Genomic DNA, 16,230 nt, shown 5'->3' on the forward strand with positions numbered 1-16,230 from the left:
TTCCACATGTTGCTGCCTGGGAATGAAGATCACTTGGAGAGGCCACCCTGACTGTCCCACCAAAAAAGAAGGTTGTCTGGTGGACACATGCGAGAGGGCCTTTTCAGTGGCAGCTGTTTTGGAACAATCTCCCCAGGGAGGCTTTTCTCAGGCTTCTCAATTGTTTTTATATTGTTTTTAATGCATTTAATGAATTGAAAGCCACCTTGAGCTCTGCATGGGAGAAAGGCAGCTAATAAACGTTTTAAGTAAATACATGCATACCTAGAAATCAACATAGGGAGAAGAGGCTAGTAGTTTTCCTCTTGCAATTACCTTCCACCCAGTTTCAAGTTTCTTCTCAGATTAAAAATAGAAAATTTTACCTAGCCATTCCACATTGTAAAAGTCCTTTTATTCCAGAGGAATTGAATGGATTTATTTCCTCCCAGAACTCAATTCAAGCTTTTTTGACTCCCTGGCTTTAACAGGCATTCACTTCCCCAGCTGCTTCATACCATTTTTTTAGTTGGAAAAACCATGCTTTGTCCATGAAGGGAATGGCGGGAAGGTATGGCGTGATGGCAGGGATTATGTAGAACAAAGAAGGAGGAAGGGTAATGTTACAAGGACTTTGTTTCTAACAGCCATGATGGGAATAGAAGACATGCTGGACTTGTTTCTGGCTTGTTTCTAATCTTTAAAGGCTGGAGCTGGAGAAAGTCAGGTGAAAAGCAGACAGGCCTGCTTACAGCTTACTTAGACTATTGTTCCATTTGGCCCAGAATTATCTATTTGGTTAGATAGCAGGTATCATTTGCTTTCCAGTCCTGCTGAGATTCTTTATTGAGATATGGAAGGACTGAATTTGGGACCTTCGGTGTGTAATATCTTTGGACCACAGTACTTCCCTGTTTAGATGAAGCAAAAAAAAAATGCAGGAGTATCTGTGGGGGTGGCAAATGTTTACCAATGCCTCAATGTCACCTGCACTTTTCTTCTCACCTCCTCTGGTTTAGCAATTTTATGTATGGAGGAGACTGAAAACTAATCCTATGCATTCCTAACAAAGGGCACTGAATGATTATCACGGGCTATAAGCAAGACTGTGTAAACCATCATGGGTATTAATCATGCAAAGGCATCAATCTGGCAAGGGAAATCCATATGCAGCATCTGCTCACAAATTCTCTTTCTGGATATCTCTATGTAGTCCGTGTGGACTGAGGATGCACACTGGCATTGTGATATTGGTTTGGACAAGTTATGCAATACTTGTCCCATTTGCACTACAAGGTGTGGGTAGATGTCTTCTATCCATGTTGCAAGATGGGTAAGTATGCATACTGAACGCTTGCATAATATTTTGTGCCAAATCAGTTGGTCCCAATAAAGGTATAGCACATATTTTATTCTTGATTTAAAAAACCCTAGAAGCATTCTGTTCTTTAGCCGCTAGATGGCACCATATGTATTACCCTAATTTAGGCTTTAACTGTTGACTGAAGTCAATCAGCTTTCCTCTTCCTACAAAATGTCACCTGGTAAAATTACAAGGCAAGGTTATCTTCATCTCTCATTTCAGCAATCCTAGTATGAGGAAAATACTTGCAGACTAGCAAAGGGTGTTTAATGCCACATTGGAATCATCATATAACACACACTCTTCTTTCATTAACTTAATAATTCTGTCATTGAACAGGCCAAAACTCTTTACAATCACCTATCCTTGCCAAGACTAATAGGGTAAGCCTGAAGTTTTGTCATTGGTCCAAGGCTTTGGAGTTATGACAAGCAAGATATATTTTAAACAAATAAGCATGAGGTGACTATATTTTTCCCCTGTCCCCCGAAATCTTTTGAACACCTTGTCTAAGTTTTTAGACACACCCACCTGTCCAGTCATCTGGAATGGGGTGTGCTGTTTCCAAGCTGCTCTCATATTTTGCAAACTGATGAATGAAGTCTGTTTTCCTGGAAGCCATTCAAATGGGAATTGGGGAACAGCAAGACTTTCCCCATATTTTATGTGTGTGCATATTATTTAGTTAGTTGATTGATAACCTGCCTTTCTTGCTTGGAATCATGGCAGGTTACACAATATAAAACGAACAGCAGAGACCTGCAATTAACAGAATCAGAGATTAGGATCAGAGGACTGGAGCAAAACAAGGAAGCAATTTCCCCGCTCTCAACCACTCCCCCAACACACACACATCATAGTACAGAAAATGGGTAACAAATGTAGAAGACGATGCAGTAAAAGGAAGGTGATACATACAAAAATCATTGCAATAAATGAATTTATCCCTTCTACAAGCCATCTCCTGAATTGTTCCATCATCCCACAGTGCCAATCCCTCTATTTTTTTATTTACAAAATTTGGGCACCTTTTTGCACCATCAGGGCCATCAAGATGGCTAACAGCTTTACAAAGCACATCATAAAAACAATTAAAACAAAACTAAAATGTATATTTAAAAGCATAGACAAACAATAGTTAAAACACATGACAGGAAAGGAAGGAGGCTGTACCAGACAAAACAATGATGTTTTTACCCAGTGGAAAACAGCAATGACAGAAGAAGACACAGAGATATCCCTGGTGAGGAATTCTACAAACTAGGCACCATGATTGAGAAGGTCCACTCTCAGGCTCTTGTCCACCTCATCTGAGAAGGTGAGGGGGGCACCCAAAGCAGAGCCTCAGAAGATTACCATAATGGCTGGACCTAAAAATGCTAATACAGCCTTCAAGTTGGAAATGACTTGCAGCAATCCTGTAGGGTTTTCAAGGCAGGAGATGTTTGGAGGTGGTTTGCACTGCCTGACTTTCTGAGGTGACCCTGAACTTGCATGTGGGGCTCCCATCCAAGTGCTAGTCAGGGCCAACCCTGCTTAGCTTCTGAGATCAGATTTGCCTGGGCTGTCCACCACCCTCCTGAACACTTCACTATTTTGCACATTCAGCAGAATGATAGAAACACAGCGGCCTTCCTGATCTCCTGGGAGACCATTCCGCAAGGCCCTTAGTCTTTATGCAGTGCTTTAGAAGTTTAAAGTCTTTCAGCCATTTTTTCACAGCAGTCCTCACAGAAGCCCTGGATTCTTTAGCAAATATATTTCTAGCCCCTAAATCACTCTTTTTTGGTGTGTGTGTGTGTGTGTGTGTGTGTGTGTGTGTGTGTGTGTGTATTGGTCCTCTCTGACACAGAATATAAGGCTTTTATGTGGTTATGTTTTACCCTGTTTTTACTTGCATTTAGTAGTGATTGTCTTCCAGTGAGCCTCCTCAGATGTCACGTGCATGGGAGGTGCAATATAACATTTAATAAATAAATACCTATTTAATTAATCCCAATAATTAATTAATAAGAAATATTTAATTAATACAAACACCTATTTTGGGTGCCTGTTATCACAGGCAGTCACTGGTCTTTCACACATTGTTTTGCATGCAGCAGTTCCTCCCACTGAACAGCCAGGCCATTTCTTCAGCAGTGAGAACAGCCACAAATAGCTAGCCAAAGCCACAGCTACCTACACATTTACCTCTTCTTGGAACATAAACCTAGTTTAGTTTTAATATTTTTTAAGAAAAATGAAAACCACTGCTATTGTATCAATGTCAGAAAGATTTGATTGTAACACACTAAGATGTGACAGCATTCTTGGGTCCAGCCCGTGGACACTGCTACCACTTTAAAGTCTAATAAGAAAACTAAAAAATGCCTGCAAGGGCCCAATTGGACACACAGCATGTCTCTTGTTTCCCTGCCACACCTTCTCAACTCCCAAACAGCCCTATCAGTGTGTTTGTGAGTGACCATTTCAGCACTTGAACAGGTGCCAGGGAGGGGGACAGAGTGCCTCATCCCACCATACTACTTGCAGCATTTTAAAATTACCTCGTGAGGTTTTTAAATGGACCCGTACTCATGAACTAGACCTGGAGGACACTGCCTAGTTTGGCCCTAAGAGTCTCTGGTAGATGTCTTGTGAACATCTGAAACTATTGGTAATTAATTAGCTAGAAAGTTCTGGTCCAGGTTTCCTGAAAACCATCTTGCCAAAGGTTAAGCCAGATTCACCTGGCCAGAACCCTGATATAATCTCAAATTTTGGCTGGGAGTACTTGTTAAGTCTTTATGTTTGACATCCTGTGACTACAGTCAGTCTCCTAATTCTGCTCAGAGTATCTGCCAAATTCTGCAAAATACATTACATTCTACAGTCCTTTTTTGATAAACACAACTTGGGCTTGATTTGATTAATCTAGTAATGGCAGTAGAAAATATCCTGTTCTTGAAGTACAAACAGCAGTGCAGGAGGAAATGGAGCATGAGGCCAATTCTCTATGGAATATTTTTATATTCTGTGTAGATGAAAGAGAATGAAAAGCATGGGGGAAATTGGGGGATGGATTACATCATCTTTAAAAAGAGGAGGGAACCAGGAGCATCTCTCTCTGCAGTAGACAAGGAATGCAAACAGGGCAACATATGGAAGTTTGTTGATCCATTTAACCCAGTGCTGTCTACTCTGGCTGGAACAGGCACTCCAATGAGGCTTTTAGAGAAAAGTTCGTGATAGCCTTGAGATCTTATTTAATTTGAAACACCAGGGACTGAATCTGAGACTTTCTGCATTCAGAATTTATGTTGTAACACTAAGCTATGCTTCTTTCTGACAAATAACCATGGAATTATCCAAAAAGTGAGAACCTGGTAGAATCTGAAAAGTTTTCAGTGGAGACTAGTATGGTTATGACAAACCATGGGCCTCACAGAACCTCAATGAAATTGTAGGTTGTGAGAGTCAGGTGCTCAAAATCTACTGACAAGGAGCAAAAAAAAACCCCCTACTCTCTAGAACTCCTCTAAATTAGTTTTCCACAGATTCTCTTCCTGCTATGTGTATTTTCCCTCCAGTTTGTTGTTCCTCAGAATGTTCATTTCCCTCGCTGTCTTCTTTGGCAGAAGACAAGTTCTTTTTTCTCTCTCTCTCTCTCATGTAAAGCATGCCAATTCTGTTTCAGTCTTTGGGGTTTTATGCCCAGGGCTGTGCATGAAATCTCTAGGGAAGGGAGGGAGCATCTGTGCCTATGGCAAGCTTTAGGCACTGCCACAGATGCCAGACAAGTGAAAGCCCAATCCACTTCTCCAGCAAAACTCCATCTATCCAACTTTTAAGAGAACTATACATATGTATACATATATATGTATGTATCTACTATATATTTTTAAAGGGTAGCAAAGCTCCTACTTCATTAGAATAATGCTCAGAAAATTAGAATAAGATGAGAGATAATTAATAGACTCACTTGAAAAGATGCATATGTAACCTCAGCTTGTGGGTTCTGTGGGGCAGTACTTGGAAGGAGTTGCAACAACAATTTTTAAACAACAAAATGGTTTACTTTTCTTTACAATTAACACTTTTAAAACATCAACATTTAACATTACAATTCAAGGTCCTGTTCAAGTTGCATTTCAAGTCCTTCTATTTACAGTCTACTGATACTGCCAAGTCCAAATTCTTCTTTGCAAGTTGGCTGGCTCCTGAAGACTCCAAGGGCTTGATGGACAGGTTGCAACATGATGAAGGTCTCCAGGAGAACTCTCACCCATTACAACCACAAAAGAAAACCCTGAAACAATAAACTCCAACATTTACAACATAGCAAAAACAACAACTACCTTCCCAGTAGTTCCCAACAATATTGCAATTACCTTAACAAGGTGTTAAGGGCTTGTAGAAATCAAGGTCCGAGTCTGGTACCCTTGTCTTCTGCGAAGAGCTCTTGCAGTCTTTCTGCTGCTCTGAGTCTCCACCCCCTTACTGGGTCAACCCATTCTGGGCCAATCCATTCAGGGCATGGGGGTTACACATACAATGGGTACCACGTGGATTTCAATCCTGCCTTCAGCAACTCAAAATACATAACGTGCCAAGTTGCCAGATATTGGTACCTCTGGCTCAATATTGACTGCTCTTGTTGGCCAGGACCTCCAGCACAGCAACCCCTTTTCTGCTACCCAAGACTGTTTAGTTGGGTACGTCAGAGAATGAATCTACAATACATTATGTTGGGTCACCAGGCCTTGGCTGTCATGGGCCTGGTCTCAGCCAGCAAGGAGTCATTGAAGGCAGAGTATTGTCAAGAGGACAGCCTCACCAAAGCACCAGCTGGATGAAGAGCTCGTTCTACCAGAGTTTCAGCAGGAGGGAGACATAGCTCAGCAGAAGGAGGATGACTCACAAACAAACCGGGAGAAGGAGTTCAGAGTGCCTGCAGAAGCACCTCACTCCCCTGACCCTAATCCAGCTGCACATCCCAGAACCAGTGAGACCACCCAGTTCTCCTGAACCAGTCAGGCAACATTGGATACACTGCCGAAGGGAACTACAGGTAAAGATGCAGAGGAAGGCTGGAAGCCCAGAGACAGCGCATAGCGAACCCTAAGTCTCCCCAGGATGACGACTAGATAAAGGGGAAGCATCATAAAAGGCAGGCATGGAAAAGTTGGCTTTGCGGAATCAATTCTGCAAATAGCCTGTGCCTTTTGCCACTGCCGCTCACTGCTTGCTATTCACAGAATTCTTGACTGTTGGACCCGACTGACTTACATGGACTAAGTGTTACAACCTTTGGACTAAGTGTTACAACCAAGTGTTACCACTCTGAACCAAACCATCCTGCTCTGACTTTCAACACCCAAAGTCATTGACTCTCAGTAAGCTTTCTAGCCTCTGTCTTCCCCAGCTGTCTCATGCTATAACCTGATCCCCTCCTGCGCTCTGCCAGTCTCAGCACATTGGTTTGCACTCCCTAGGTGTATGGTGGGGAGTCTTTGAGACATCATTTCCTGTTTTGGAACAAAAAGTAGTGTAATGGCACTCTAGAAATTTAAGAAATCTTTATTGTTTTGCCATAGAAAATGTTGCAGTTCCTCAAGCATCATTACAATATTTCCAAACTAGAAAGTAATAACTCTTGTGTCCCCCCCTCCCCAATACTCCAGTTGTGTGATGTAATGACACTTTTTGTTGGCATTAAGTCACAGCCAAATTAATGCGGCCTTATGGGGTTTCCAAAGCAAGGGGCATTCAGAGATGATTTGCCATTGCCTGCCTCTGCATAGTGACCATAGCATTCCTTGGTGGTCTCCCATCCAAATACTAGCCAGAGCTTACCCTGCTGAGTTTCTGAGATCTGACAAGATCAGGCTAACCTGGCCTATTCAAGTGAGTAGCATGAAACCGTGAAAATAGGAATTTCATGACAGGAGGTGATGTTGAGGCACCAACTGATGAGATTCCTCCATCCTTCCCCCTCCCTCCCCCCCCACCCCGTCCATTGAGCAAGGGCGGGAGACAAGGGTCATCATTAGGATGTCCCCACCAGAACCAGGAAAGTGGTAACCCTATCTATATGCCATGCATATGATTTACAATTGGGCCATGGTGCATCTACGTCAGGCGTCAGCAACCTTTAACATCCAAAGAGCCATTTGGACCCGTTTTCCATGGAAAAGAAAACACTTGGAGCTGCAAATATTTTTTGACATTTAAAATGAAGATAACACTGTATATATATATTGTTTTACCTTTACACTTTGTATAAACAATTATAGTGTGTTGCTTATGAAATCCGTGAAGTGCTACAGATAAAATTATATTTTATTTATGTAAAGGACACATTTTGAACTCTTAAAATATAATAACAACAGGTTTGCCCAACTGTGCTAGCATCCAAACCCACCCCCCAGACTCCGAAAAATGCTACCCATGGAGGAAGGGGAAGGCAAGAGAAGCTGCAAAGGGTGGAAGAACAGAAGGAGAAGCTGGGGAAGGGGCCTTGTCCCACAATGCATTGTGGTCCAATCCCATAATTCTGAGGAAACAGTGCCTGCCACCCTAGTGCCCACAATGCACGACCACCAGTATGGACTTGGAGGCAGTTCAATCCCATAATTTTCTGCAGATGTCTGAACCACAAGGAGGGAAACCCAATTCCACAATGCACTGTAACTACTGGTAAGAGGTACACGGACCAGGGGGGCATGCTAAAAAAAACCCTGCTCCCAGAATGCATTGCACAACTTAACACTCCCCAGTTCCTTCGGATTTGGGGAGGGGCAGCCCAGTCCTGTCTACCCACAGGACCCTAGCTACGCAGGCGCAGACAGAGAAGGTAGGTGGGGTTCTCTCACCAGTATTGATTTCTTGCGCATGCACCTGAAGCCTGGGCAACAACAACAGTAAGCAGATACGCGCATGATGAGCGAGTGGCTTGGGGAGGCTGGTCGTTCTGCGCATGTGTCTCTGCAGACGGCCCGGGTAGTTGTGTGCTTGCTTATTGTGGCAAAGCGTGGTCCTCAGGTTGCTCAGGTCCCAAGCCTCACGGAGCCGCAGTACAAGGACGAAAGAGCCGCATGCAGCTCCGGAGCCATGGGTTGCAGACCACTGATCTATGTCATGTGACAGTACATAACAAATCTTCACAAGATGGAAGAGTCCCATCAAAACATTCTCTACTTATTAAATAGGATTTATTTCTTCTGTTAAGTCAACTAATATTCAGCCAAGTTGTTGGGATATCTCTTGTTCTGTTCAAATTCCTATTTAATTCTGTATGTATGTAATAATGAACACTGTAAATAAACTACAGTGATGTAAATGAACTACTGTAAATTATTGCTCAATTCCAAATCAATTAATGTATGATAATGAAGTCTACGTGAGTGTGTGTTATTTTCAAAAACGGTTACAAATTGTGGGTTTTATGATACATTTGTATTTTTTAAAAAATTACTACCGGTACATGCTTTTGACTTCGTATTTGAAAGGCTTTTCCAACTTACATGCTTAATCTTTTATTAATGACTTATTTTCCCATTTCATATTTATTAGTTAAAATAGTTAATACAAGAACTACATCTTTATGATCCAAAAATCATTTAAAAATTTAAAAACAGCTTTGGGGTGTTATTTAGAGAAGAGAAGAACAGTGGGATTAGGTGACACCTAATACCTAACCTTTGTCCTTCCACTGTTTCCTGCTTATAAGAATAAAGAGCAATGCTGGACCAGACCAAAGTTTCATTTAATTCAGCATCCCACTTCCCATCCAGATGTCTCCAGGAAGTAGGTTTTCAAAACCCCTGTTGAGGACAACCCCCAACAGGCACTTCCCAATTGCCACTTAACTGGCTAGTGGGTGAAAAAATGGCAGCAAGTGGGATCGGAAGGCAAGCATCATCATGATGTCACTCAACATGCAGCTGGAAGTGACAACATCTATACATCATTGATGAGGCTCCTTGGCCATCGCTAAGTCCCAGTCACAGTTCTCAGAACTTTCTCTGCCCCACCTACCTCACAAGGTGCCTGTTAGGTATGTGGGGGAAGCAATTGTAAGCCACTTTAAGACTCCTTACAGTAGAAAAAAGCAAGGTATAAAAATCAGCACTTCTATCTCCTCAAGAAAACAACAAGCCCATCCCAAGTTGTCCCTTTCCCATGCATCCCCTGGGAGAAAGGAAGACGAGAAATGCTTTAAATTAAATAAATCAATTACCTCTCCCTCATCAGGTTTCCAATATCATTGAATGGCTGGACTGTACATAAAGTGCCAGGTCAAAAGGTGGCAAATGTGTATAAGGGCAGTCAATGAGTTTAAGGACACTTAATGCAGGGTTGATTTGAGGCCCAGTTCATTGTTCTGTCCTGGAAGATGTGACCCTGCCTACACATATTTCAAATCCCTTGGCTATATTCATGAAGCTGTTTTCCATGGTGGTGTAACAGCCAAATGTGGACTCGGCTTTTCTGGAAAACACTCAGCCCCTTTGGAACACTGACAGAGAGGGCAAAGCCAAAGGTTGATACCTGGCCAACGGTACTTATTAATTTGACTGCTTTCTCTTACTGGAAGCCAGTGGCATTTCAAAAACAAAGCCAGAGTCAGGGCCTTGAAGAAATTTTTTTTACTGTCATTAATAAAAACAATATTGCCCAGACATGCAAGCAAAATACATTGGCCAGATGACTGTACAGCTCTTGAGGCCAACCACTGCCAGAAGTAATGCAGCCAAATTTTCCATGGAAAAAATAATTTCAGTTCCAGAGAACTTTTCACAGGGCTGGAATGAAGCTCCATGCTGAGCCATATTCAGTGGTGCCCATATGTCTTCAATTGATCTACCCCTAGCTTCTCCTCTGCCAAGGCAGTGAGGCCTACAGATTCAGCTACATGAAGGCATGTGCCCCTTTCCTCCCATCTATTCTAGGTGCTTTTCCAATCCTGCAATCTTCTGCAGCACACAAAACTTCCCTGCTCTTCGTTTTGGCAAGATTACCAAGCAGTGCACTAAGTTTCTCTACATCTGGAAACTTGAATGCTGCTCCTCCCTGTCTGTCTTGTAATGAGAGAAAAAGACATGATGTTCTCAGCTGCAGGAATGTTTGTAAGAAGTCCTCTGCAAAAGACAGGCTCAGTACACATCCTCCAATAGGAAGCCCCTCCCATAACAACAAACTTACACCAGAGCATCTAAGCTGATGGGGTCCCACACTAGACACTTCCAGTCCATTTATTAAAGAGGGGAGACAATGACAATAATGCTTGAAGCCAGCAAGCAGAAACAATTTGCTTCATCCTTTTAAAGTCTGCCTACAGCCTGAGGCACTTCACTGAGCTGTTTAACATTTAAGGGGAAAAGAGGCATTGGTGCATTTATCACATTGCCTTCAATTTGCAAGGTAACTGCCCTGCTGAATGTGCCAAAAAGGCAGCATGTGAGGATTTGACAAATCACAAGGACTTTGGTTTGGTGAATAACTTTGCTTACTCCAAAAGGAAGATTTGGCAAGATCAGGTAGGCAAGATCAGTTAGCTAAAGAATTCTAAGCCTGGTATTTCTTAACATACCCCCTACCCTTATCCTAAGAGGAAGAAAGTTCAGGGCGGTGTTATATAGAGTTGGTGCATGCGGGAATACTTCTCTATGTTTAACAAAAAAGGTATTTATTTCAGAAAACCTTCTGAAAGATTTGGAGCAAGGCTGAGTCTGTAAAAATCGTCAACTACACAACTTTAATTTTATTTCTGCTTGCCTTTGAGGCTTAGCTCCTACCTACCTCATCCTTCAGATGAAAACAGTAAGCCTGACAGTAGTATGCAACTTGTTGACTCACACTGCTGCAAAGCTACCATTAAGCCCACTACTGCAAAACTCTGTAAGACATTTTCATTTTGGAAAAAAAGTGCAATTGGTGACTTGAGATGTTTTTGTAATATTTGTTTGTTTACAAATATTCCAGTTGAGTAGGTCACAAATTGGCAAGTGCACAACCACACCTGAAGTCTCAAGACTTCTTCTGCCTGTTCCACTCAATCTGCAGTTCAGTCAAACATATGCCCACCTTCTCATAAAACACAGACTTCTGAATATTAAAAAACCTTATAAAGTACACTTGCCTGACTTATCGTTATGCTAATGATTTAGTCATCCTTGGTGATTATACTGCTTTCCACTGATTTAATAGGGATGAAAAGATATTTGGCTGTTCGCCAGTTGCCAAGTACTTTCCAAGTTCAGAGCACCAAGAATGTAACTTTAACCTACTTATCCTTGGCTACATCACTCTCCTGTTGGAGACCTAGGAAAATTAAAAAGTTTATGACAGAACCCTGTGGCTTGTCAAACAACTGTGAAATTGCTTGAACAAATGAATAAATCTTTAATTTAAACACAACTTTCTATCATTTAGGGATAAATAATAGTGAACATACATACATACATACATACATACATACATACATACATACATGTATACAGATGATAGATAGATAGATAGATAGATAGATAGATAGATAGATAGATAGATAGATAGATAGATAGATAGATAGATAGATAGATAGATAGATAGATAGATAGATAGATAGATAGATAGATAGATAGATAGATAGATAGATAGATAGATAGATAGATAGATAGATAGATAGATAGGAATATTATGATAGAAGTATATAGGAAATTTATAAGGAACAATTTGCCAGATTAATAGTAAATGGAGAAATGACACCTAAATATGAAATACACAGAGGCACCAGATAGGGAAGTCCCATTTCTCCATTACTCTTTATTATGGTTGTGGAAACATTAATTAATGATATATGGGAAGACAACTTAATGAAGAGTCTTAAGATTAAAAAAGAATATAAAATTAAAGCATATGCCAATTACTTTTTGATAATTTTGGAAAAAACTATACGAATACATAATAATAAACTATATGAATTTGGCAAGATCTTATGTTTAAAAGTTAGTAATGATAAGTCCAAAATAATTGTTAAAATATATATTGTCAGAAGCTCAGAAGTTATTGGAAGAAAAATCTGGCTTTCAAATTGTTCAAATTGTTAAATCCTTAGGGGTTAATATAACCCTATCAAAATACGACAAAAATATGGGAAAAATGAGAGAAGATTTGAAGAAGTGGAAGAATTTAAATTTGTCCTTATGATGTCTAATTTAAATGATTAAAATGAACATTTAACTGAGAATCTTGTTTCTTTTCTCAAACATTCCAGTTATAAATTCTGACAAACCATTGAACTTATGGCAGAGAGAGCTGGCAGACTTTAAAAGGCAAGGAAGAAAAGCCAGGGTGAAACACTTAGTGATGCTAAGGAAAAGGGTGGTCTACAACCACCCCATTTAAGAATTTATTTTGAAGCCACGGCATTGACTTGGCTAAAGGACTGGATTTTACAGAATCGGAGAGTTAAATCTGGAGAGAAATAGAATGACCTTTGGATGGTATGGTAAAGAAAAATAAATAAACAATTTGGATACCAAATAATTAGATTTGCATTAAACAGAATATGGAACAAATATAGAATGAAAAATATGGGTAGAATTACTCTCTTGTTATCTCTGCATGAAGCATTGTTCAGAAGTCAGTAAGATTTGGGAAAAAATGGCTTACATATAGAAAAGTTCTAGATGAAGAGGTAAATAAGAAAGAATTTAAATTGATGGTTAAAAAGAGATTATTACCCGGGGGCATTCATCAGGAACCATGATTTTGCTTAGCCACTGCCTGTTGATTGCACACTTGGGAATAAATCCAGTCTGCCTCAATGTGTGAAATGGTGCTTCCGCTACTTCCCAAAGAAGCTCATGATTTTGTTGTGATAACCCCCACCTCCCTAAGCTGCAAGGAACTGAACTTCATCATCTGATCCACAGTGAAAACATGTTGTACATACAGTTAGCCTGTGTCGAACAGTCACTCTCATTGCTCTTGCTTCATAATCCAAATCCAGGGTGCTGAAAGTACATTGGCTTTGTCATCTAAATGGTATGGCAATGGAATGGCTCCAGGCAAGTGGCCAGACCACACTCACCATCAGTGATATGATGCTTGGAACCATCCCTCAACTGAGCTGTTGCACCCACACCCTTTAGGGATTTTCTGATGAGAGTTAACAGTCTCTGTGACAAAGAAATGCAATATATTTGGCAGAATGTTTTCCCTCTGGTTGTGATTAGTTTTGAACTCTTTGTAGCACTTATAAAACAGATTAGATTGACGAAATTGGCATGATTGATTGCCCAAGACAACAGCCTTTTTACAAAAATGTTAAAAATCCTTATATATATGAAAAATCAGGGAAGAAAAGGAAATTTATTCTTTCTTCACCACATCTAAACTGTAATACTCAACCAAACTCCCATGAACATGAGAAAATCTAATAGTATATGCTCCTGTTTGGATTTGGAACTGGAAACCTTTTTTCTGCCAGTCAAAAGTCTGCTTTGCAATAGTTGACTGTTCTCCAGATGTTTTCTGAATTATTGAGTATTGACCGATTATTCAGCACCTACTGTTTGATCTCAGTACTTCATAGGAACATGCAGTGGCCTTTTGTGAGGCCATAGCTCAGTGGCAAACTCTGCCTGCAAAAGGATTCAGGCCCAATCCTTTGCATCTCCAGTAAAAAGGGATTCCTACAGCTGGGCTGGGAAAGACTTTTGAGGCCATGCTGCTCTCCTGGCAGATTATACAATAGTTGGCTAGCTGAACCACTGGTCTTACTGTGTTGTACATTCAGTATCAGACAGCATTGGGTGGATTATATGGAATAATGTTTAATTTTTGACAGGTGCCAGTTTATCAGTCTCCAAGCTGATGCCTGTGCATACAACAGCCTGAAACTGAAAAATGCCATACTTTTTGGATCACTGCAAATGTGTTTCAGCTCTATGTTGATTCACTCAAATTGTCTTTCAAATATGTTGACATTTAAAATCACCATGTATACCTGAATTGTCCAATGCACAATTATTTATGCCACATAACACAAAATGCGGAAGACGTGTTGGTGTTTTATACTGTGCTTTTCTCTACTGAAAGGAGTGTCAAAACAGTTTACAATCACCCCCTCTCCCCCACAACAGGTATCCTGTAAGGTAGGTGGGGCAGATGACTAGCCCAAGGTCACCCAGCAGACGGAGTGGGGAATCTAATCTAGTTCTCCAGACTAGAGTCCGTCCCTTACATGGAGGAGCAGGGAATCAAACCTGGTTCTCCAGATTAAAGCTTGCCACTCTTAACCACTGTACCACACTGGCATCACCATGGGAGTTTTGAGCATTTTGAGCTCCCTGTCCACAGGTTTTGTAACTATTTACAACTGCAGAATTAAAGGCTTTGGAATCTGTAGAGCTTTAAGATTTTGAGTTACAATTCCTGGACTTTTAAAAGGTGACTTTATGTGGAATTTAAGCAGTAGCTGCTAGCTGGAATTAATCTAGCCTACAACTCAACTGAGGCCTTTTCTGTATGCACAGCTTACCACAAATTTTCCTAGTGGCCACTTGGCATACTGAGGCAGTAAGATAAAAAAAATGGAGCTTAGATGACGAGAGAGAATGTACTCGAGGCTAAGCTGCAGGATCATCTTGTACGATGGTTATGAGATCCTATGAGGTGGCAGTGAAGGTTGCAAAAAAGAGTTACTATGCGTCCTGCATTGCGTTCACTAGCTCACCCCGGGCTCAATTATTCAAAGTAATTGGGTCCTTTATACCCCTACTAGAGGACACGTGCAAAAATAGTGATTTGGCTATTAGTTGTGAGGCATTTGCGAGCCATTTTGTGTATAAAATCTTGCCACTCCACCATGACCTCCTCAGCAGTTTTGATTTAGTGAGGGAACTGGAGGCCCCTTGGCCATCTTCTGGTCATATATTTGGCCAACTCAGTCAGCTCTCTCAGCCCAGTGTTGACAGGGTTCTGGTCCTTGTGAAGCCAACCACTTGTTTTCTGGACTCATACCTGTCTTGGCTAGTTAAAACCAGTGCTGGGGTGCAGGTCATGACCCTTTATGGGACATTATTATTATTAACCTGTCTCAAACCTTGTGAGTTTTCCTGAGGAAATAGAAGGAGGCAGTGGTGAGATCTCTCTTGAAGAAGCCATCTTTATCTTGTTTGGATTCTACTAACTACCACTCAGTGTAAAATCTTCCATTTATTGGCAAGGTAGTTGAGAGAGTGCTGGCAGATTTTCCTGAATGATGTATCAGTTCTGGACCCACTTCAGTCAGGTTGCAGGCCTGGACATGAGACAGAGCAAGTGTGGGTCACTTTCATAGAAATCTATGTAGACATCTGGATTGCGGTGGGTCAACGTTGTTACTGTTATTAGATCTGTCGCAGCCTTTGGCATTGTAGACCATGATCTATTGACATCCATTCAGACTTCCATATCACAGGGACCTACTACATCAGGGTCCAGCCTGGTGCCCAGACCAGGGACGTAGGTATAGTTTTTTTGGGGGGGGGGTCGCGGGTGGGGCCACATCCTCACCTGCCCCTAGGACATGGCCATACCTCCCCAAGCCCCGCCCCTGGCCTAGCGCTTATAAAAGCAGCTCTCCGAGGCCGGGGATGGCAGACTCCCCTGCCCTGCACTGCCCTGCCCTGCCCTGCCCCCCACCAGCTGGGCTCCCAGCAGGCAGCTGGCAGTTCCTTCTGCCCTCCCCTCTGGGCAGAGGCATAGAGGGAAAATGGAGCCTGGTGCAAAATCTGAGTTTTCTGCTATGGGGGCTCCTGCTCCTTCAGGCAGCTGCTGTAATGCTGAATCCATCTCCCCAAAACAAAGCATCACTTTTCAATGGTGTTTAAACTAGAAAGTTTCCAAATTTCTCCTTTTTTAAATCCACCTTAAAG

This window comes from Sphaerodactylus townsendi, linkage group LG01 (assembly GCF_021028975.2).
Source record: "Sphaerodactylus townsendi isolate TG3544 linkage group LG01, MPM_Stown_v2.3, whole genome shotgun sequence".
In the NCBI taxonomy this organism is placed as follows: Eukaryota; Metazoa; Chordata; class Lepidosauria; order Squamata; family Sphaerodactylidae; genus Sphaerodactylus; species Sphaerodactylus townsendi.